This window comes from Lissotriton vulgaris, chromosome 1_1 (genome assembly GCF_964263255.1).
Source record: "Lissotriton vulgaris chromosome 1_1, aLisVul1.2, whole genome shotgun sequence".
Classification (NCBI taxonomy): domain Eukaryota; kingdom Metazoa; phylum Chordata; class Amphibia; order Caudata; family Salamandridae; genus Lissotriton; species Lissotriton vulgaris.
The window spans coordinates 348,324,115-348,347,489 of record NC_141685.1 but is presented as its reverse complement, the minus strand read 5'-3'; positions in this window follow the sequence as shown (position 1 = coordinate 348,347,489).

The window sequence follows — 23,375 nt, the reverse complement described above, 5'->3', positions numbered from 1 at the left end:
TAATCGAGCAAAATCAGTAGGCCACTAATTGGATCTCTTTTTGACCTCGCTAAAATAGAAATATTAGGAACAACCCTTCTTGAGAAATACGAAAATAGTGAGATGAACTGAGCTCCACACCATGAGGGCTGCAAGACAGCTCGGCTCCATCACCCATCCCGCACAAAATAATGACAAACCCTATGCAAATATTAAAAATATAGACAACACACCAGCAAAGAAATAGGGTAAAACATTTTATTAAAAAACTATTTACATAACGTTGGTTTATAAGATGATGTCAGTAGTGGACCGATGTGTGAATAGATCGAAAACAGCACAAGGCTCCAAGATCCGGATAGCAAGCTCCTGGATGTTGGGTGCCATAGTTTAGAGTTCTGAATTTCAGCCTTTTTCAATGCCTGTGCTTTGTTGAATCAAAATGGCGGCTTGACACAAAGCTGACTCAAGCGTTGTTACTGATGCTATGCAGACCAAAACTGGTTTTCAGTTTGTACATTTTTCTAGATTTTTCAATCCAAGTTTGGTTGACTTTGCAGAACGATGGCTTCAGATTTTCAACATACGGTGTGGTGGCGCTGACTGGGAGGGGGCGCTTCGCTCCTGCCCCCTCCCCAAGTAAGATTTTCATACGTGAAAGTACGTTAATGGTTTTGGTCCCCGAGATGCTTCGATGTCACTACCATTCTCAAATAGCATAAGTTCTGGATGTTGGGTGCCATAGTTAAGAGTTCTGAGCAGCGCTTGTAACACTGTCTGAAGCTTATTTCCTCCTACTGCAGCTTCACTATTCTCAAAGTAAGTGAGTGTCGTTTGTGGACCTGACTGCATTAGAAAACAATATGATATGTTACCTTCCTAAACAGCTTGACGGAGGCCCCTGAGGGGCGCTGTGATGGCCATGGACTCGGAGAAGACGCTTGGCTCCGACACCCTCCCCAAGTCTTATAGCACTGGTGTAGCCTGAGATCGCCCCCGACATAGGCGGCCGGCTCCCGGGGTCCGGCGGTACTTTTTGCCTTTTGATGACTCTTCAATTCTGGACCTTGTCCCACAATCCGTTTGACCTGAAGACAAGCTGTAGTGAGGCGCCCCTTTATCGTTTTAGTTGCCATTCCGCCCGCTTTTGCTACACTGTGCCTCTTCCGCCATTCAGCTGTTTTCCGCCCGCTCTTGCGACTACAGCGTCTCGCTCACCATGTAGTTGAGATGCGCCCGCTCTAGCGGTGCAGCGATAGGCGGCTGCCACAGGACTCTCAAAATGGCGGCCGGCTCTTCGGTTTTGGGCCTGGTCCACTAAAATGGCCCTGGGACACCTTGGAACTCGGACGCTTGTCTGCTAGGGCTTGGATCCCATTCTCGAAAAGCGTCCCCTCAGCCGTGAAGATTCTACAAAAGTCTTGGGGGCCTCCGACTCCCGCAGGCTTCTGGTGGGGAGCGGCTGCCATGATTGCTCGTGGAATGGCCACGACGGAGCTACGAGATGGTAGTGGTCTCATGCTGACGCCAGCTTTAGTCTGAAACATCCAGAAACACTGTAGACTACCAATTCGATCAGTTCCGGTAGCGCCCCAACATGACCCGGAAGAGAAGAACTTGCCCTCCCCTCTTTGACTGATGGTTCTTGTTGCCTGTCCCCTCTGTTGTCATTTAACAGAACTTTTTGGACTGCTGAAAGGGGTTGTGTTCTGAACGCTGGTTGGTGGAGACATTTAGACTATATTCTTGACCTACGTTGTCGCGTAATGCGTTTTATGACACGCCGCGTTAGCGCACCCGGAAGTGATCCGAGGCGCGGCGCGCAGCGCGTAACGTAAGCATAACAGGTCATGTGACTTGTTAATAAAACTTTTCATTGGTTCATTTTACTTTTGTTAATTTAATGATGAAAAGCTTGGTCATATGACCTAAAAATTACGCTTTTTATTATTTTCGAACAATATTTTTTTTTCAAACATATGTTATAATATTCCAGGCTAATGTACTTTCCCGGAAAATTTACAACTGTCTGGCAAGTAAAATATATTCCTTTTTCGAGAAAAAGGGCGTTTCTTCCTTCCATGACGGAGCCGTTGAGTAAAAGAGATTCGGCCTGCTGTCTTAGTCGCCGATACGCCTGATTATCAGATTCTTATCGATCACTTTATGTTGCAGACATGAAAAACACAACTGCCCTTGACCATTTATCTTTACTGCGTTCCTACATATTATACCTTTTATCCGTCATGTAATTGGACTGCTTTATTTCACTTGCCTTTTACTGATTCGAAAACAGTCACTAAAAGTAAAAACTTTACAAATGAAAATACTACTACCGTGTTTAGTTTTAAAAACCTTTATTGTGAAAATGTCAGTATACAAATACGGGCCTATAACCACGTGGGCCGGCCACGGAGCAAACTCAAATCGTATATGATGAGGAGACATTTACACTGTAGAAGAACGTAACGAGCGGGCCATTAGGTGACAAGAACAAAGGTGTCTAACAGTTGCGGTATCGGTGGACGTACATTTTGTAATTAAAATACGACAGGGCCACTTACAATAACATTTTCTAGATATACATTTGCGGGCAAAGAGTTACGAGTCCCATTTATACCGGCGCCATTTTGGGCGAGGCCGGGCAGGTCCAAGATATAGTCAAAATGTCTCCACCAACCATCGGCCAGACCAGAACCTCTTTCGGCCCTTTATGTTACAAGATGATGTCTTCCATTCAGAAAATATTGGTGGCAGCATTTTGAAAGGAAACAGAAACAGCCGTTCTCCTAGTGAGTTTCACATTGTTACATTTAGGAAGAATGTTGAAGAGTAGTATGTGGAAAATCTGAAGCCATTTTTCTACAAACTCTCAATCAGACTTGGATGGAAAAAAAAAACCTGAAGAATGTACAAACTGAAAACCAATTTTTGTCTGTATAGCACCAACAGTAACGCTTGAGTCAGCTTTGTGTCAAGCCGCCATTTTCATTCAATCAATAGCGTCCCCCTGCACACATTCAGGGACCTGGTCGTGTCTTCAGATGAAACGCATTGTAGGAAAAGAAGCAGAAAGGAAAAGGAAAAAAGTTCCGCCGGACCTAGTGAAGCTGCAGCAGGTGCAAATAAGCTTCAGACAGTCTTACAAGCACTGCTCAGAACTCTCAACTGAGGCACTCAACATCCAGGACTTGCCATTCGGATCTTGGCGCCTTGTATTTTTGTTTTGTTTTTGATGGAAGGGAAAGAACAAAAAACAGACATTGAAAAAGGCTCAACAGTGCAGGGCGCCTTGTGCTGGTTCCGACCTATTCACACATCGGTCCGCTACTGACATCACCTCATAAACCAACGGGGCACCCCACGCCGACTTTCGGCGCAGCATTGTAGGATGGACACACCAGTGCGGCAATTTGATGGACACCACCTCGGTGCCATCCAGATCTCGGCGCGTTCATTCATTCAATACCGTCCCCCTGCACACATTCAGGGACCTGGTCGTGTCTTCAGAAGAAACGCATTGTAGGAAAAGAAGCAGAAAGGAAAAGGCAACAAGTTCCGCCGGACCTAGTGAAGCTGCAGCAGGTGCAAATAAGCTTCAGACAGTTCTACAAGCACTGCTCAGAAATCTCAACTGAGGCACTCAACATCCAGGACTTGCCATTCGGATCTTGGCGCCTTGTGCTGGTTCCGACCTATTCACACATCAGTCCACTACTGACATCACCTCATAAGCCAACGGGGCACCCCACGCCGACTTCCGGCGCAGCATTGTAGGATGGCCACACCAGTGCAGCCACTTGCTGGACACCACCTCGGTGCCATCCGGATCTCAGCGCGTTCGAGTCACTGTGCCAGAAGAGTGACCGGAACTCAGCTGAACACGCCGTCTTTCGGCGCAGCATTGTAGGATGGCCACACCAGTACGGCAATTTGCTGGACACCACCTCGGCGCCATCCGGATCTCGGCGCGTTCGAGTCACTGTACCGCAACAGTGACCGCAATTCAGCTGGACACGCCGTCTTTCGGCGCAGCATTGTAGGATGGCCACACCAGTGCGGCAATTTGCTGGACACCACCTCGGTGCCATCCGGATCTCGGCGCGTTGTGCTGCCTTCGGCCTATTCGCACATCGGTCCGCTACTGACGCCGCCTCACGTGCCAACGGATTTTCTACGCTTTTTGTAGCCCAATGTCGCATAACAGGTCATGTGACTTGTTTATAAAACTTTTCATTGGTTCATTTTACTTTTGGTTTCCTAAAGATGGAAGGCTTGGTCATATGACCTAAAAATAACACTTTTCATTGGTTTAGAACATTTTTTTTTCCCAAACGATGAAAGCCCCACCTTGTTTCTGGATCATTCAGACTGAAGCTGGCGTCAGCATGAGAGCACCACCATCTCGTGGCTCCGTCGTGGTCATTCCGCGAGCAATCATGGCAGCCGCTCCCCACCGAAAGCCTGCGGGAGTCGGGAGCCCCCAAGACTTTTATACAATCTTCACGGCTGAGGGGACGCTTTTCGAGAATGGAGCCCAAGCCCTAGCAGGCAAGCATCCGACTTCCAAGGTGTCCCAGGGCCATTACAGTGGACCAGGCCCAAAACCGAAGAGCCGTCCGCCATTTTAAGAGTCATGTGGCAGCCGCCTATCGCTGCACCGCAAGAGTGGGAACAACTCAACTACATGGTGAGCGAGACGCTGTAGTCGCAAGAGCGGGCGGTAAACAGCTGAATGGCCGCCACCTGGGGAGGCCCGTTCACGCCGCCTCCCCCCCCCCCCGGGCCGCCGCACGCCAATTTTCGGAGCAGCATTGTAGGATACCAAAACCAGTGCGGCAGTTTACTGGACATCACCTGGGTGCCTGTCGTACATGTTGTGTCAGCCATGTGACACTGGACACAGACCGCTACTGACGAGGCCTCCCCCCGCACCACCCGGGACGCCCCACGCTGTTTTTCTGTGCTGCATTGTAGGATCCCTAAACCAGTGCGGCACCCAGGCGACATCACCTGGGTGCCGTCCAGAACTCTGCACGTTGTGCTGCCTTGGGACTATTCGCACAACAGACCGCTACTGACGAGGCCTCCCCCCGCCCCACCCGGGACGCCCCACGCCAATTTTCGGAGCAGCATTGTAGGATCCCTAAACCAGTGCGGCACCCAGGCGACATCACCTGGGTGCCGTCCAGAACTCTGCACGTTGTGCTGCCTTGGGACTATTCGCACAAAAGACAGCTTCTAACCATTGTTGCTTTTTGTGTTAATAAATGTTTAAATGTTTTTAGTTTTTGTTCTGTTCATTATCGTTAAAAGTTAATAAAGTTTTATAACCTTACTTTGTTGGAGTGTTATCTATTTTTTGAAAAACGGGTGAATGGGGCCTTGAATCGGGTTATTGTCATGTGTGGGCTTTGGAAGTGTGCTGCTGCAGGATCGGACATTTCAAACTCAAATGCACGTTCTTTTTCTTACCTTTCCGAAGCATGGAGCGCAATAGCAGGCAGAGAAAGGGTGATGCACGTGTTGAACACTACCTGACCTGGCAAGTTGCTGGCAGTGCCCCCCCGCCCGCTCCTGAAAGAGGGCACACACACACCGCCGCCCCGAGTACTTCAGAAATCTTTAAAAGACCATGCGCTTGTTCATGAGGCTTAAATGGTTTATCACCTCTTCTAGAACCCCTACATCGACCCTCTGACGTTTCATGGAAAAATTACCATGTAACACAATACCAAGCCCTATCAGCTGAAACCCCCAAGGAATCGTGGGGCATATTATCAAGGGGGTTTATCTCCGCTTTTTTGGCTTTAAAAACCATGAAAGCGGAGATAAAATTATTTCCCTATTATCAAGCTGTCGCTAACACCAGTTAGTGACACCTAAAAGGAGATAGCGACCATCTTGGGCCCGGCTTTGCATGTCAGTGATACTTATCACTAATGACATGCAAAGTGGCGTGCCAAGATGTTAGCGACTGGAAACAGTCCCTAACATCGCTACCTTCTATTACCAACTTTTGGAGATATTCGCACTAAGCGCGAATATCTCCAAAAGCTAACACCTGCCCTGAGCAGTTCTTAGCCATGTTATCCAATGGGAGGTGGATAACATGGCTAAGAGCATTAGGTCGATAATACATGAATATCGCTGACTTTTCTGCGATAATAGCAAGGTTTATCTGCGATAAAAATCGCCGATGTGCGGCGATAATTTTTGTCTCTAAACAAGTTATAGACAAAAATTATCGCTAGTTGTTAGTAATATGCCCCCGGGTTTTTGCTTGCAGAAATCGGGAGGCGGGAGACTAGCACTGAAATCAGTACTCACACGCCTGAATCAGGAGAATTGGCATGTCTGAATTCTCTACAGCTGGGGCCATAAACTACATCCGCAGGGGTAGGTGATAGCCTGGGACCAGCCTGGCATCTAAAATGGCTGCCGTGCACGACAAAATTGTGGCATTCGAAAAAAGGCAAGATGGCGCAGCCGCTGGAAGAGATATATCAACATATATCAGCCTCCTCAGCCACCCTCAGGAAACATAGGGGATTAGGATATGTCTCCCGCACCCCCTTATACCTAGTACTTTAATTAACGAAGCACAAAATGGCGAATTCCCGTTTCGCTACCAGTTTGCGGCCCAGTTCGCGGCCCGTGAAGCGCTTCTACCGTGAAAAATCATTTTTTTTTTATTTTCCCCACGGGACCCTTTAATAACCCCAACAACATTCCTAGGGGGTCAAGAGGGGGATACCTTGCCCCCTTTCATTAAATTCCCCCTTAGTTTTTCACCTTTTCTTCTCTCTCGATCCTACCGAGAGACAAGATGGCGGCCGCTCCGGACTGTCACGCAGCAAAAAAAAAAAAAAAGCTCACGCACAGCCGCTGGAAGAGATGTATCAACATATATCAGCCTCCTCACCCACCCTCAGGAAACATAGGGGATTAGGATACGTCTCCCGTACCCACTTATAACTAGTAATTTAATTTACGAAGCACAAAATGGCGAATTCCCGTTTCGCTACCAGTTCGCGGCCGCGCTTCTACCGTGAAAAATCATTTTTTTTTTATTTTCCCCACGGGACCCTTTAATAACCCCAACAACATTCCTAGGAGGTCAAGAGGGGGATACCTTGCCCCCTTTCATTAAATTCCCCCTTCGTTTTCCACCTCTTCTTCTCTCTCGATCCTACCGAGAGACAAGATGGCGTCCGCTCCGGACTGTTTAGAATGTTGACAGACACCGGAGAGCCAATCAGCTTTCTGCGCGCAAAGTTCCGATAAGCGAAAAGTAAGCGGACCGGATCCCTGCCCAGAGCGCTGTTACAGATATATATCTTGGTTTGAACGTTAATTTCTCAAAAACTACTGGAGCACATATATTGAGACCTAGCAAAGGCACATCGGGCTAACAGTCCCTACAATTTTGCCAAGTTTCGTGCAAATCCATTCAGCCGTTCGAGCTAAAAGTGAGTCCAACCGCCCTATGGAAAACTCAATGCAAAAAACGCGTTTTGGGACCCCCCTTTTTTCTCAGCCCCCCCTTGACGAAACCCCACCAAATTTTCAGGAGCTGCTCAGAAACAAAATGTTCCATTTTCCTGAAAATTTCAGCCGATTCCATCCACAAACGCCAAAGTTATTAGACATAGAATTTTCAAAAGTCCCATAGGGAAAAAATTCTAACTATATATACCTACTGGCGAACGCCAGTAGGTAATATATATATATATATATATATATATATATATATATATATATATATATATAAAATCCAATGCTCACCCTCCGTTGAAAGTAAGCGGGACACAGCTCCGGATTCAAAAACAGGTAGGAATTTTATTGAAACCTACAGCACTTTCCTTTGCAGTCCGTGATGCGCTTCTTGTTGTGTGGGCAGACGCGTTTCTGGCCGTCTTGGCCGTCTTCAGTGCCGATGTCACAGGCTGCTGGCAATTCGTGTGGGCTTCGGATCGCTGACCACTCCTTTTAGGACAGTCCTACACCTCATTGGGGGGACCCCTCCCTCTAGGGCGGTCTCACGGCTCCTCCTCCCATCTGCAGGTGTTAGCGCTGTAGCGCCTGGCGGATTGCATCTTGGGATGTGTAGTCCAGTGTGGATTCCCTGCTTAATAGCGGAGTTCCAAACAACCTCTCGGGATGTTCCCTTCCCTTGGCACTGCTCCATACATCCTAGCAATGCAGCCAGAAAAGTGTTGTTCCGTCACCACCCGCGTTTTCATCCTATCGGGTAGCGCAATGCCACCTCCTCTCTCCCCATAGCGGAAACCAATCACCCGCGGGCAATGTCTTCGCTGGGGGGGGCGCCGCACCTTGTACTCCTCGTACTGTCCAAGTTTGTTTTGCTGTAATGGTGCGGTGCTCCTGACCGAGAGTGCGTGCCCCCACCGGTCTCAGCCAACCGGAAACATACAAAATCCAATGCTCACCCTCCGTTGAAAGTAAGCGGGACACAGCTCCGGATTCAAAAACAGGTAGGAATTTTATTGAAACCTACAGCACTTTCCTTTGCAGTCCGTGATGCGCTTCTTGTTGTGTGGGCAGACGCGTTTCTGGCCGTCTTGGCCGTCTTCAGTGCCGATGTCACAGGCTGCTGGCAATTCGTGTGGGCTTCGGATCGCTGACCACTCCTTTTAGGACAGTCCTACACCTCATTGGGGGGACCCCTCCCTCTAGGGCGGTCTCACGGCTCCTCCTCCCATCTGCAGGTGTTAGCGCTGTAGCGCCTGGCGGATTGCATCTTGGGATGTGTAGTCCAGTGTGGATTCCCTGCTTAATAGCGGAGTTCCAAACAACCTCTCGGGATGTTCCCTTCCCTTGGCACTGCTCCATACATCCTAGCAATGCAGCCAGGAAAGTGTTGTTCCGTCACCACCCGCGTTTTCATCCTATCGGGTAGCGCAATGCCACCTCCTCTCTCCCCATAGCGGAAACCAATCACCCGCGGGTAATGTCTTCGCTGGGGGGGCGCCGCAACTTGTACTCCTCGTACTGTCCAAGTTTGTTTTGCTGTAATGGTGCGGTGCTCCTGACCGAGAGTGCGTGCCCCCACCGGTCTCAGCCAACCGGAAACATACAAAATCCAATGCTCACCCTCCGTTGAAAGTAAGCGGGACACAGCTCCGGATTCAAAAACAGGTAGGAATTTTATTGAAACCTACAGCACTTTCCTTTGCAGTCCGTGATGCGCTTCTTGTTGTGTGGGCAGACGCGTTTCTGGCCGTCTTGGCCGTCTTCAGTGCCGATGTCACAGGCTGCTGGCAATTCGTGTGGGCTTCGGATCGCTGACCACTCCTTTTAGGACAGTCCTACACCTCATTGGGGGGACCCCTCCCTCTAGGGCGGTCTCACGGCTCCTCCTCCCATCTGCAGGTGTTAGCGCTGTAGCGCCTGGCGGATTGCATCTTGGGATGTGTAGTCCAGTGTGGATTCCCTGCTTAATAGCGGAGTTCCAAACAACCTCTCGGGATGTTCCCTTCCCTTGGCACTGCTCCATACATCCTAGCAATGCAGCCAGGAAAGTGTTGTTCCGTCACCACCCGCGTTTTCATCCTATCGGGTAGCGCAATGCCACCTCCTCTCTCCCCATAGCGGAAACCAATCACCCGCGGGCAATGTCTTCGCTGGGGGGGCGCCGCACCTTGTACTCCTCGTACTGTCCAAGTTTGTTTTGCTGTAATGGTGCGGTGCTCCTGACCGAGAGTGCGTGCCCCCACCGGTCTCAGCCAACCGGAAACATACAAAATCCAATGCTCACCCTCCGTTGAAAGTAAGCGGGACACAGCTCCGGATTCAAAAACAGGTAGGAATTTTATTGAAACCTACAGCACTTTCCTTTGCAGTCCGTGATGCGCTTCTTGTTGTGTGGGCAGACGCGTTTCTGGCCGTCCTGGCCGTCTTCAGTGCCGATGTCACAGGCTGCTGGCAATTCGTGTGGGCTTCGGATCGCTGACCACTCCTTTTAGGACAGTCCTACACCTCATTGGGGGGACCCCTCCCTCTAGGGCGGTCTCACGGCTCCTCCTCCCATCTGCAGGTGTTAGCGCTGTAGCGCCTGGCGGATTGCATCTTGGGATGTGTAGTCCAGTGTGGATTCCCTGCTTAATAGCGGAGTTCCAAACAACCTCTCGGGATGTTCCCTTCCCTTGGCACTGCTCCATACATCCTAGCAATGCAGCCAGGAAAGTGTTGTTCCGTCACCACCCGCGTTTTCATCCTATCGGGTAGCGCAATGCCACCTCCTCTCTCCCCATAGCGGAAACCAATCACCCGCGGGCAATGTCTTCGCTGGGGGGGCGCCGCACCTTGTACTCCTCGTACTGTCCAAGTTTGTTTTGCTGTAATGGTGCGGTGCTCCTGACCGAGAGTGCGTGCCCCCACCGGTCTCAGCCAACCGGAAACATACAAAATCCAATGCTCACCCTCCGTTGAAAGTAAGCGGGACACAGCTCCGGATTCAAAAACAGGTAGGAATTTTATTGAAACCTACAGCACTTTCCTTTGCAGTCCGTGATGCGCTTCTTGTTGTGTGGGCAGACGCGTTTCTGGCCGTCTTGGCCGTCTTCAGTGCCGATGTCACAGGCTGCTGGCAATTCGTGTGGGCTTCGGATCGCTGACCACTCCTTTTAGGACAGTCCTACACCTCATTGGGGGGACCCCTCCCTCTAGGGCGGTCTCATGGCTCCTCCTCCCATCTGCAGGTGTTAGCGCTGTAGCGCCTGGCGGATTGCATCTTGGGATGTGTAGTCCAGTGTGGATTCCCTGCTTAATAGCGGAGTTCCAAACAACCTCTCGGGATGTTCCCTTCCCTTGGCACTGCTCCATACATCCTAGCAATGCAGCCAGGAAAGTGTTGTTCCGTCACCACCCGCGTTTTCATCCTATCGGGTAGCGCAATGCCACCTCCTCTCTCCCCATAGCGGAAACCAATCACCCGCGGGCAATGTCTTCGCTGGGGGGGCGCCGCACCTTGTACTCCTCGTACTGTCCAAGTTTGTTTTGCTGTAATGGTGCGGTGCTCCTGACCGAGAGTGCGTGCCCCCACCGGTCTCAGCCAACCGGAAACATACAAAATCCAATGCTCACCCTCCGTTGAAAGTAAGCGGGACACAGCTCCGGATTCAAAAACAGGTAGGAATTTTATTGAAACCTACAGCACTTTCCTTTGCAGTCCGTGATGCGCTTCTTGTTGTGTGGGCAGACGCGTTTCTGGCCGTCTTGGCCGTCTTCAGTGCCGATGTCACAGGCTGCTGGCAATTCGTGTGGGCTTCGGATCGCTGACCACTCCTTTTAGGACAGTCCTACACCTCATTGGGGGGACCCCTCCCTCTAGGGCGGTCTCACGGCTCCTCCTCCCATCTGCAGGTGTTAGCGCTGTAGCGCCTGGCGGATTGCATCTTGGGATGTGTAGTCCAGTGTGGATTCCCTGCTTAATAGCGGAGTTCCAAACAACCTCTCGGGATGTTCCCTTCCCTTGGCACTGCTCCATACATCCTAGCAATGCAGCCAGGAAAGTGTTGTTCCGTCACCACCCGCGTTTTCATCCTATCGGGTAGCGCAATGCCACCTCCTCTCTCCCCATAGCGGAAACCAATCACCCGCGGGCAATGTCTTCGCTGGGGGGGCGCCGCACCTTGTACTCCTCGTACTGTCCAAGTTTGTTTTGCTGTAATGGTGCGGTGCTCCTGACCGAGAGTGCGTGCCCCCACCGGTCTCAGCCAACCGGAAACATACAAAATCCAATGCTCACCCTCCGTTGAAAGTAAGCGGGACACAGCTCCGGATTCAAAAACAGGTAGGAATTTTATTGAAACCTACAGCACTTTCCTTTGCAGTCCGTGATGCGCTTCTTGTTGTGTGGGCAGACGCGTTTCTGGCCGTCCTGGCCGTCTTCAGTGCCGATGTCACAGGCTGCTGGCAATTCGTGTGGGCTTCGGATCGCTGACCACTCCTTTTAGGACAGTCCTACACCTCATTGGGGGGACCCCTCCCTCTAGGGCGGTCTCACGGCTCCTCCTCCCATCTGCAGGTGTTAGCGCTGTAGCGCCTGGCGGATTGCATCTTGGGATGTGTAGTCCAGTGTGGATTCCCTGCTTAATAGCGGAGTTCCAAACAACCTCTCGGGATGTTCCCTTCCCTTGGCACTGCTCCATACATCCTAGCAATGCAGCCAGGAAAGTGTTGTTCCGTCACCACCCGCGTTTTCATCCTATCGGGTAGCGCAATGCCACCTCCTCTCTCCCCATAGCGGAAACCAATCACCCGCGGGCAATGTCTTCGCTGGGGGGGCGCCGCACCTTGTACTCCTCGTACTGTCCAAGTTTGTTTTGCTGTAATGGTGCGGTGCTCCTGACCGAGAGTGCGTGCCCCCACCGGTCTCAGCCAACCGGAAACATACAAAATCCAATGCTCACCCTCCGTTGAAAGTAAGCGGGACACAGCTCCGGATTCAAAAACAGGTAGGAATTTTATTGAAACCTACAGCACTTTCCTTTGCAGTCCGTGATGCGCTTCTTGTTGTGTGGGCAGACGCGTTTCTGGCCGTCTTGGCCGTCTTCAGTGCCGATGTCACAGGCTGCTGGCAATTCGTGTGGGCTTCGGATCGCTGACCACTCCTTTTAGGACAGTCCTACACCTCATTGGGGGGACCCCTCCCTCTAGGGCGGTCTCATGGCTCCTCCTCCCATCTGCAGGTGTTAGCGCTGTAGCGCCTGGCGGATTGCATCTTGGGATGTGTAGTCCAGTGTGGATTCCCTGCTTAATAGCGGAGTTCCAAACAACCTCTCGGGATGTTCCCTTCCCTTGGCACTGCTCCATACATCCTAGCAATGCAGCCAGGAAAGTGTTGTTCCGTCACCACCCGCGTTTTCATCCTATCGGGTAGCGCAATGCCACCTCCTCTCTCCCCATAGCGGAAACCAATCACCCGCGGGCAATGTCTTCGCTGGGGGGGCGCCGCACCTTGTACTCCTCGTACTGTCCAAGTTTGTTTTGCTGTAATGGTGCGGTGCTCCTGACCGAGAGTGCGTGCCCCCACCGGTCTCAGCCAACCGGAAACATACAAAATCCAATGCTCACCCTCCGTTGAAAGTAAGCGGGACACAGCTCCGGATTCAAAAACAGGTAGGAATTTTATTGAAACCTACAGCACTTTCCTTTGCAGTCCGTGATGCGCTTCTTGTTGTGTGGGCAGACGCGTTTCTGGCCGTCTTGGCCGTCTTCAGTGCCGATGTCACAGGCTGCTGGCAATTCGTGTGGGCTTCGGATCGCTGACCACTCCTTTTAGGACAGTCCTACACCTCATTGGGGGGACCCCTCCCTCTAGGGCGGTCTCACGGCTCCTCCTCCCATCTGCAGGTGTTAGCGCTGTAGAGCCTGGCGGATTGCATCTTGGGATGTGTAGTCCAGTGTGGATTCCCTGCTTAATAGCGGAGTTCCAAACAACCTCTCGGGATGTTCCCTTCCCTTGGCACTGCTATATATACTAGCAGCCGGGCCCGACGTTGTCCGGGGGCAATGAGGCTTCAGGGCCAACCGCCCGCCCCGGCACCCGCCCACCCCAACATTGTCCGTGTCCCGGAGCCACCTCCCGCCCCCGGCCCCCTCCCGCCCCGACATTTTACGTGTCCCTTTGCCTTACCTGAGCCGGCGCTCCTGACTTCACCGACGCTCCTCGCCGCTCGTCACCGCTCCTCCCCGCCTGTCCGCCACTCCTCCCCGCCTGTCCGCCGCTCCCCCTCGTCATCACGCACGTCGCGGCCAGAGCTATGTCGCAGCCAGCGCTACGTCGCAGCCAGCGCTACGTCGCGGCCGACGCTACTTCCAGGGGACTACTTTTTTTTTAAGTTAAATTTTTTAATTTACGTTTAATTTGTATTTTATATAGCCTATGTCCATCTGCACACCCTGACATTTTCAACGATGTATCGGGTGTGTGGATTGGCGCTGTGGTTCCCGAGTTTACCTTGCTCAAAGGTTTGTGTTCTCTCTTTATGATAGTAGTATAGATATAAGGACATGCACACATACCTTCACAAATTTAGCAAAGGTCAAATTTGATTTTATCCCATAGCGCAGCAAAATTGACATAAGAAAAACATTCTCCTGCTTCACAGATTGCATGTAACAAATATATTACACAGGGAAACAACTCTCCTAATAGTCAGGAAGTCTCCTCAGTGTGATTTCACCTTACTACTCAATTTCAACCCCTTGCATGATAGTTTTGAGTGGCACATGAAAACATACTGTGGCATAAACTATATTTGCACATGCACAGTGGTTACATTGTATTATCAGCTTAGTTAAGGGAGGGAGCAAAGCGGCATTATGACTCACTTAAGGTTTCACATCCAGAAAGTCATGGCTCCTCCCCACATTGGATTACCTCTTTCTCCCTAAGATCAAAAATGCTGATCTTCTGGCAAAAGATCCTCTCCTTCTCTGCAGCTCGCAGTGACACAGACGACAGCTGACTCTTAGAAAAATGGCCACCCTGACTATCAGGTGTTAGGAAATTATTGGTAGGTGCAATTTCTTTACATAAAGTTGCCCTTGCGTGACTTCTTGAGCTTGAGAGGACCACGTAGAGCATTCGGACACATTTCGACATTGCAGTATACTTTGTGATGCTGCATGAGTCATCGTAAATGCCAGCATTTGTAAAGCGCACAGCTACCTCCGGAGAGGTGTCCCGGTGCTGGGGGCAGTCTGGAAGATTAAGCAAGCTATTGCCCAGAGTCACATGGTGCTGGGCTAACCTGCTGCCAGAGCTGGGGATCGAACCGTGAACCCTGAGGTTCCGGAGTCAGGCACCCTGGCTGCGGCCGTCTTCTAAGTGAATGCCACTGAATTAGCCTGGTTTACAATTTCTGCTGGAACACCCTTCTAGCATACATTAAACTCTGTGTGATGCAAGTTGATGTATTGCAGGACTTGCACCACGTGAGTAGAAAAAATGTTGCTGTTCACCCACTGTGTGGCTTTATTAGTATGACTTAAGCCCCTGTGTTGTTGCGCGTCGATTTGTGCAACGCAACCCACTATGCACTGGGTTGAAGATGTGCTTCCTTTCTTGTCTTCTCACTCCTCCCCCTCTGCCACTGTAATTGTAGTTGAATTTATATAGTACTTACTGCCCCTGACAAGGCGTTGAAGTGCTTTTCGGTAGTAGTATTAATACTCGTATTAGTGGTGAATTAATATAGGGAAATATGACATTAATTTGAGCAGTAGACACTTGAGTTTGCTAGCTGGATTGAAAAGGATAGTGGAGGGATAGAAGAGAGAAGGGTCTAGAAAAGGCTTATTTATTTAATGTTCATCACAGTAGGAGAAGGTTTGGGATTTATCAAGGAAATATGGAGGAGGGAAGAGTCTCTAGAAGTGGATTAGGGAGAGAGACAAGGTATCGGATGATATATATATATGAAGACAATTATCATCCGACATAAGGAATGATGAGACGACACACCAAGTAGTTTTGCATTTTAGTTTATGTGCAAAAAACGATGTTTTTTGGCATTATTTAATAAACTCAGACTTTCATGTGTTGCTGTACCTTAGGCTAATTTGTTTTTTAATGATTTTTTTCTTTTTTTGTTAATAATTTAATAGTGCAGGAGTTGTAGATAGTTATGATAATAATGTTCTTATTTATGCAGCAACCTATATACATTTTAAACAAACATAATATAACCATAATTAATATGCATATTTGTTAAGAAGACCTAATGAATAACTATATATTTATTAACATAATTATTATACACATTTATACAAAGGAATAGACATATCTAGATACATACATATAATCCAAATAAATGCTTAGTGTGGTGGTTATGTGGAGAAGAGCCAACTCTTAGGTAGTCTTCTGAAGATAAACTAGTTATCCGTGGATCTTTTCTTTAGAGGTAAAGAGTTCTATACTTTGGCTGCTTGAACAGAAAAGGATGTGCCACCTATTGTTAGGTCTCGCCTGTCGATGCGCATGCGCATCGAGCAAGCGAGACTATTGGGACTTATCCACTCTTTCCCCAACTTGCAAGGAATCGTGGCGATTCCTTGCAGTGCCCGTGACTTTTAAGCTCAATGCGCATGCGCATTGAGCTTAAAAGCGCGTGCACATCAGTTCCCTCAGCCGCACTCCAGGCCCCTGCTGCTTTCACACCCCCTCCCCGCTCCGCCCCCTCCCCTGCCCGCAGTCTGTTCCCTCAGCCGTCTGTACCCTGCTGCTTAACACCCTCTCCCCCGCTCCGCCCCCTCCCCGCCATGTCGCATTTCTCCACCCCCCTCCCCACAGCAATGCCCTCCTAACAACACACACACCCTCTCCCCCGCTCCGCCCCCTCCCCGCCATGTCGCATTTCTCCTCCCCCCTCCCCACAGCAATGCCCTCCTAACACACAGAAGCCCACCTCCGGCCCGCCTTCCTGATTGAACTATACGTAAACTAATTAGGCCCACGCACAATTCATCACAGGACTTGACGAGGTGGGATGCGTACGAACGAGTCTTTGAAGGTGGAAGATGTTTGCTCCCTCCTGATCTCACCCCGAGCATGAGCCATAACTGGAGCCTGTAGCACGGGAAGCAGGCGGGACCTACCTCAAAGCCTCGCATATTTTTTGTAACAATATTCACAGCAAGATAAAACTTGGACAAATGTCACAGCACCTTCACGAGCACAGTGGCGTCTAAGAAGGTGCATCGTGCGTGTGCCCAGTCACGCAATGCCCTCCTAACAACACACAAACCCTCTCCCCCGCTCCGCCCCCTTCCCGCCATGTCGCATTTCTCCTCCCCCCTCCCCACAGCAATGCCCTCCTAACACACAGTGCTCCCTGATGCAATGTATCTTTTGTTAGTCGCTCGCGCCGCATATGCAACCTATGGGCTTTATTTATAGAAGGTGCAACCTTTTTCGTCATTGCGCTGATAATTAATGAGACTTCTTTTGGCATCATTGCATATTGGGCATAGATGAAAATTATGCCCATCTTACGCTTTTGATCTTTAAAATATCCTAACAATAATTAGGTTTGGACATAATGACTATCGCCACAATATGGCCGCTATGAAAAGAGCGAACTATATGACCCGCGATGGGCACGCCCCCTCCAATTGACGCAGGTGTTCCGGTTTCTCTAGGCTCGCCGCGTTATTTAAACAAACCCAATACCATTGCGGTTTCCTGCCCGGCTCTCTGTTGCTGTTACGTGCACCAGCGCTCCAGCTGACCGCAACAGTCTTATCTCGGTAAGTCTTACGTTGGCAAGCTGACTTTTAGGCTAGTTCATTCTGTCGGTTTTTTTGCTTCTTGCCGTGACGGGTGGCCCTCTCATTATCTTCGCTTCATACGACATGTAGGAATGAAGGGTGTTCTATGATGGGGGCTTTATTATTTATGACTGCTTGCACTATGCGGATTTGCTGTTTTTTCTTCTCGTTACCTTTGCAGCTTACATACTGCGCTGGTTAGTTTTGCTTCCTTTATTTGCCATCCTTGACCCACTTTCAGACCTGGACTGTGTTCTTATCATGCACCGGGATCTAGGGGGGGTCAGAATGATAACCGTATGGAATTGATGCCCACTTTCCAGGGGGCTGGTGATTTAACACCTCTTCTCTATCTATAATACAGTTATAATTCACGTGAATAACAGAAGCTCCTATTAAACTACACCTATCTTTGGACTCATCATATGGTACATGAGCAGCTCTCAAAATGCGTGTGACTATCAATGTAACAATAGGACAGGAAAGTTTTCAAGAATACATGGAAAACAAATCTCCTAAAATTAAATCGTTTTTGTATCGAAGAATTTATATGTGGATGAAAGTATATTGAGAATTCTGCTACTTATCTTTATTTATTGACATTAATATGTAGCTCCCAACAAAAATACAATAGAGCACTTTCTAGCAGGATGTACACATAATAAATATGTAACATATAACAGTAGGCACCCTCAACCCCTCACCCTCACTCACCCTCACTCACCCTCAACCCCTCACCCTCACCCTCAACCCCTCACCCTCACTCACCCTCAACCCCTCACCCTCACTCACCCTCACTCACCCTCACTCACCCTCAACCCCTCACCCTCAACCCCTCACTCACCCTCACTCATCCTCACTCACCCTCAACCACTCACCCTCACCCTCACTCACCCTCAACCCCTCACCCTAACTCACACTCACCCTCACTCACCCTCACTCACCCTCACTCACCCTCACCCTCACCCTCACTCACCCTCACTCACCCTCACTCACCCTCACCCTCACTCACCCTCAACCCCTCACTCACCCTCAACCCCCCACTCACCCTCACTCACCCTCACTCACCCTCACCCACCCTCACCCTCACTCACCCTCAACCCCTCACCCTCACACAGTGCAATAGGTCTCGGAGCATTTGAGTTAGAGCTTTTAGAATTGTTTATGGCTTTTTTTATTTGTAATTCTTTAGCATTGGCTACAGCAAACAAAAATGCTAAAGATTTACAAAACAAACCCATAAACAATTCTAAAAGCACTAACTCTAATGCTGCGAGACCTATTGCATTTCCAATGCTTGTTTTTTTCTTATATGATGGGATTTCGAGGCAAGGTGACAATCGAAGGTGGAGGTTCGTTTGGTGATTTTATTCCTGAAGAAGAGAGGCTCTGTTCCATGTATTGCTTTATGGGTGATACAAAGCAGTTTGAATGTGACCAGTAACCAATGTAGGGCCTTCAAGGCAGGGGAGATGTGGGCATGTGGCTTTATATGTAGGAGGAGTCTGCCAACAGAGTTCTCAATCCGTTGTAGTCTTTTCATAGTTGTTAAAGATGATCCATGCTAAAGGATTTTGGTGTAGTTGAGTTTAGACAGTACACAAGAGATAGGAGCCTATACAATGTGTGGAAATTAAGGTGGGGGAAGATGCGTCGCAGAGGTTTTATAGTAATGAAGCTTGATCTTGCTAGTTAGTCCACTTTGGCATTCATTGATAGCTTGAAGTTCATGGTAATTCTGAGGCTTTTTACTTTCTGAGATACTTTAGATGGAGTTTCCAGTTCATCAGGTCAGTGAGTGAATGGGTCATAATTTTTTCAATCACCACATGTGAGTATTTCTGTTTCAGAAGCTTTCAATTTGAGATGGCTCTATGTCATCCAGTGATCCACAGCTCTGAGGCAACTGAAAATGTGTGAGTTTCCAATGTAATTGGGGCTTTCCAGTTTAAGGAGTGTTTGTATGTCATCTGCATAGTTATAGCATGCAAGATGAAATTCTTTGATCATTGCTGGTAATCACTTTATGTATATGTTGAATGCATGGGTGAGAAGATAGAGCCTCAGGGACCACTGCTTTGTGATGTACAGTTTGGATGAGAAAGTGCGAGAAGATGACATTTGTTCTATTTTGAAGGTAGGATGTGATCCATTCAAGATCAATCCCCTCGTTAACGGCTTTGTAGAATCTTTGTATTAGAGTGTTTTAGTCAACTATGTGAAAGACAGCTGAGAGTTCCAAGAGAGGTAGTGCAGCAACCCTGTTCCGGTCAGCTGTGTTCGTAAGGTCATCCCAGATGGCAATGAGGGTAGATTCTGTGCTTCTTCCAGGATGGAATCCTGTTTGGGAGTCTGACATCAGTGCAAATGTTGCTCTTTTTATCAGTTTGCGCATGAAAGGTCCATTTGTAATTGGTCTGTAGTTGTTGGGGTTCAGTAGGTCCAGGTATGTTTTCTTTAGTAATGGGTGCATGTCTGCCTTCTTTAGGTTCTGGAAATATAACTGCAGTTAAGGAATTGTTGATTCTTCTTCTTACTGGTGTGGCAGCAGAGGTAGTTGGAAGAATTTTCTTGAAGTTAGTGGGGGACATGGGTAAGGAGAACTGCCAACAGGTTTGCTGGCTTTGACCAGATCCATGAATTCATAGTGTGATATCGCGCTCTGAGCTACCAGCAGTGCGGTGTGCTGCGCGTCATAAAACTAAAAAACCTCACAAATAAATACTGTATCTCATTACGGGATATTTTCTGAGATGGAGAAGAGAGTGTAAAGAGAGTCACACACTTTGAAACTAAACAATAGCACTTCTTTTTTTATCAAAACTCCAGTGTTATTAAGACTCTCATCTCATTAAGCCAATTTGAAAACTGCAGTTGCTATCCGATTTCAATGCAGATAATCAGTGTGCTTGCAATTAGTAAACAGCTATAAATCCATTGCTTGCAAATAATTGTGAGACTCAGCATCGTTTTGTAAGAGCGCATCAGTATCAGCATTGAAGCGCGTGGCTCCGCTGACTTAATTATTCATGCAACTATTAAGCATTTTATTTCTTGGTGAATAGCCGAGTAATTTGTGATGCTACCACCTATAGAGCTAAAATGAAGATTTAAAAGAAAGCAGAGGAAATTATTTGATGCGTTTCTGAGGATGTAATAAAAGAGTTACAGTTAATAACTTTTAATGGCATTCAATGAGTGGATTTCAATTCAAGGTCCAGTGTTGGAATTGCTAAAAAAATATATGTCCACTCTATAATTGGATGCCCTAGTTTTTACTATTACTATAGATGCATAAGGAAAGATATTTTTTCTAAAAAGTGAGCTGCAAAAAAATTCCTAATTCCACTCTACGGGTGAGATTATTGGGTGCTAATTTTATTTTTTGTCTGCACGAGCTACTCTCCATCTTGTGGTCACATTACGATTCCCTCAGCAAGGAATAGCCACCGTATTATTTTAACTTGCCCTTCTCCCCTTCTTTTGGCATGCTTCCCAGATAACCCAGTGTCATGTGACATCTTCAGCCTTTCCTGGCTTTTTACTCAAAAGGGCTTTGTATGCTGGGATGCTTGAGTTTATGAACTTTTAAACGTGAAGTTACAACTTCTAGAATTCATATGATTTTGTCTAAAGAGCCAGCACTGGCTAAAGGCTTCACATATAACAAGGAACCCCATGAGGCTGGCATATATGTCTTGATTAATGTGTATATTATGGATATTTACAAGTACTATCCCTATTGGAAAAGGAAATAAACTATTCTTATGTAACTGCATTTACTATAACCGGGAGAAAATCTTTAGCCAGAGTTAAAAACATTGACATAATTGGTTTATTTAATCTACAACACATTTCTTCAAAGAGAAATTAGGGCAAAGGGTAAATGTAAGCTTATTTTACAGTAAATTGAACTATCAAAACATAATTCCAATGGGGAAGATTATACCTCAGTGCAAAGATTACAGCATCCAGGAAAAGCCCCATGAACTTATGTTGCTGTGCATGATCCCATTCGAACAAATTCTTAATAGTTTCATAAGACTGGTGCTTTTTTGAGCGAAGCTTAGGACAGCAGTAAACCTCTGAGAACTGAGACAACAGCTTTCAGGATGTAAATTGCTGTCAGATAGAAAGCGAGGACTGGCTGAAGGAGTCACACTTTACTTGAGACAACTTGTCAACAATAGCCATGATATGCAATTATTGGAACTTCGGGGGCAATTTTTGGAACTTCAATTGAAAAATGGTGCTCCTCAGTTTGTGGAAGTGCAGAAGTTCCCAGTCATAAGCTGGTCCACCATGCAACTTTTTACTTTGTCCTGGAGGTCACCCTGTAGATTTCCTTGTTGTCTCTGTGCTGTGGACCCTAACCCCATGGGGCTATCCACTGCTTAGGGATAAGGTTAAGGAGACCCTTGGTTGGTATCTATATCCTGTAGTCTGATGAGGATAACATCCATTGAATCTTGTGCCCAGATCATGGCAAGGGCTAGAAATTCTTAGTTTCTGAGGTGCAGTAGCTGAACAAGGGAAGACACCTACCGGCTTACTCTTGTAAATTATGTTCAGTGGCATTCAAAGCCCCTTCATGTTTATTTGTTTTTAAAATACAATGGCTTTATGCACCATGGAGTGGGAAGGTACAGTGTGCTCATAGTGAGACTCAGAGATTCCAGTGTGATCCCGAGTGGTGGAGAAGAGAGAGGCTCTGACCCACCTACAAAGAGAGCAAATGAATGTGGAAAGACATAACTTACAACTTTTTGCAGGGTGATACACCAGTATGAGAGAGGTCTAGGCATGGATGTAAACCCTGATTACAGAGGCAATTGAGACATTAGAGGCCCGAGATCCATTTTAGTCTAGTCAGCCTCAATCACAGGAAGCTTATTGACAATACAAATAAGAAGGTCAAGCAAAGAGCAATAAAGGCAGGCATGTGTACTGCACCAGAAATCCCTAACACACAACTGAATCCTTGATGGCAGGGGGGAAAAGAGGTGGAAACTGGTGGGAAGCAGGAGTGGGAATGGCCATCTAGTTGCCAGGGAAAAGAAACAATTTGCCAATAAAGAATGTGCATTCCATCATCAAGAATGAGAAAAGCTCAGAACTGTAAGTAGAGAGCAGAAACAGCAAGTTAAAGCACAAGATAACGGCAATTCAAGCAATTATGCTCAATGTAAACAACTCTTCATGCTTCTCGCAAGACTCACCCGAGACCTGAATATCAAAGACCAGACTAAGGCAGCATGAAAGCCTCAAGATTGTGAAGAAGACATTGGTGGTGGAAGACGAAGATATTGGCCTGTGTTGTTTGACACTGGAGGTATGGTAAATGAAAGAACATGACGGTGAAGACAAGTAGAAATTAAAAGGTAGAAATAACATGCCACAAGGTGGCAAGGAGAGGTGCTAAAATATAAAGCTGGTAAAGAGTGCAGGGAAGGGAGCTTAAAGCAAAATTATGTGATGAAAGTCAACAAAGGGAAAAGGGACTCCTGGAGTGCATGACTCAAGACGCACCCCTTCCCTGCACGGAGCAGACACAATTGCAAATGAGTTGCTCCTTGAATTTTGATCAAAGTAATACAACCCCATCATGAAGAAGTACAGTGTTTGCTTTCTAAACAACATTAAGGGTGCATATCTCAGATCAATGAGGAAATCAATAAATCAGAGGAAAGATTGACTTTAAGAAAGTCTCTGGAGGAAAGAGCAGTGGAGCATATGCATACGTGGCCATAATACCCAGACTAAAAGAGCAGAACATTGAAGATCATCCAGATCTTCCACACATTTGACTATAAAATGTATGTACATAGGGTAACCCCAACGAGTTCTCTCCGCATTGTTCCCTCACTCTAAACTCAAGGAATGTCTACTTAGGAAAAGAGAAAATATAAGATCAATTATGTAACTATTCCAATCTAATGTTTGTGTGGCGAGAGAAGAAATTTGTGATGAAATGAATGCAAGCAGCCAAATGCCTGTGGGGTTAAGAAAGGGGGGAGTCAGGTAACATGTAAAAACAAGGAAGACAATTGGAGCAGAGACTGGTTTGGTAAAGAGGGTTGTAAAAGTGAAAGAGG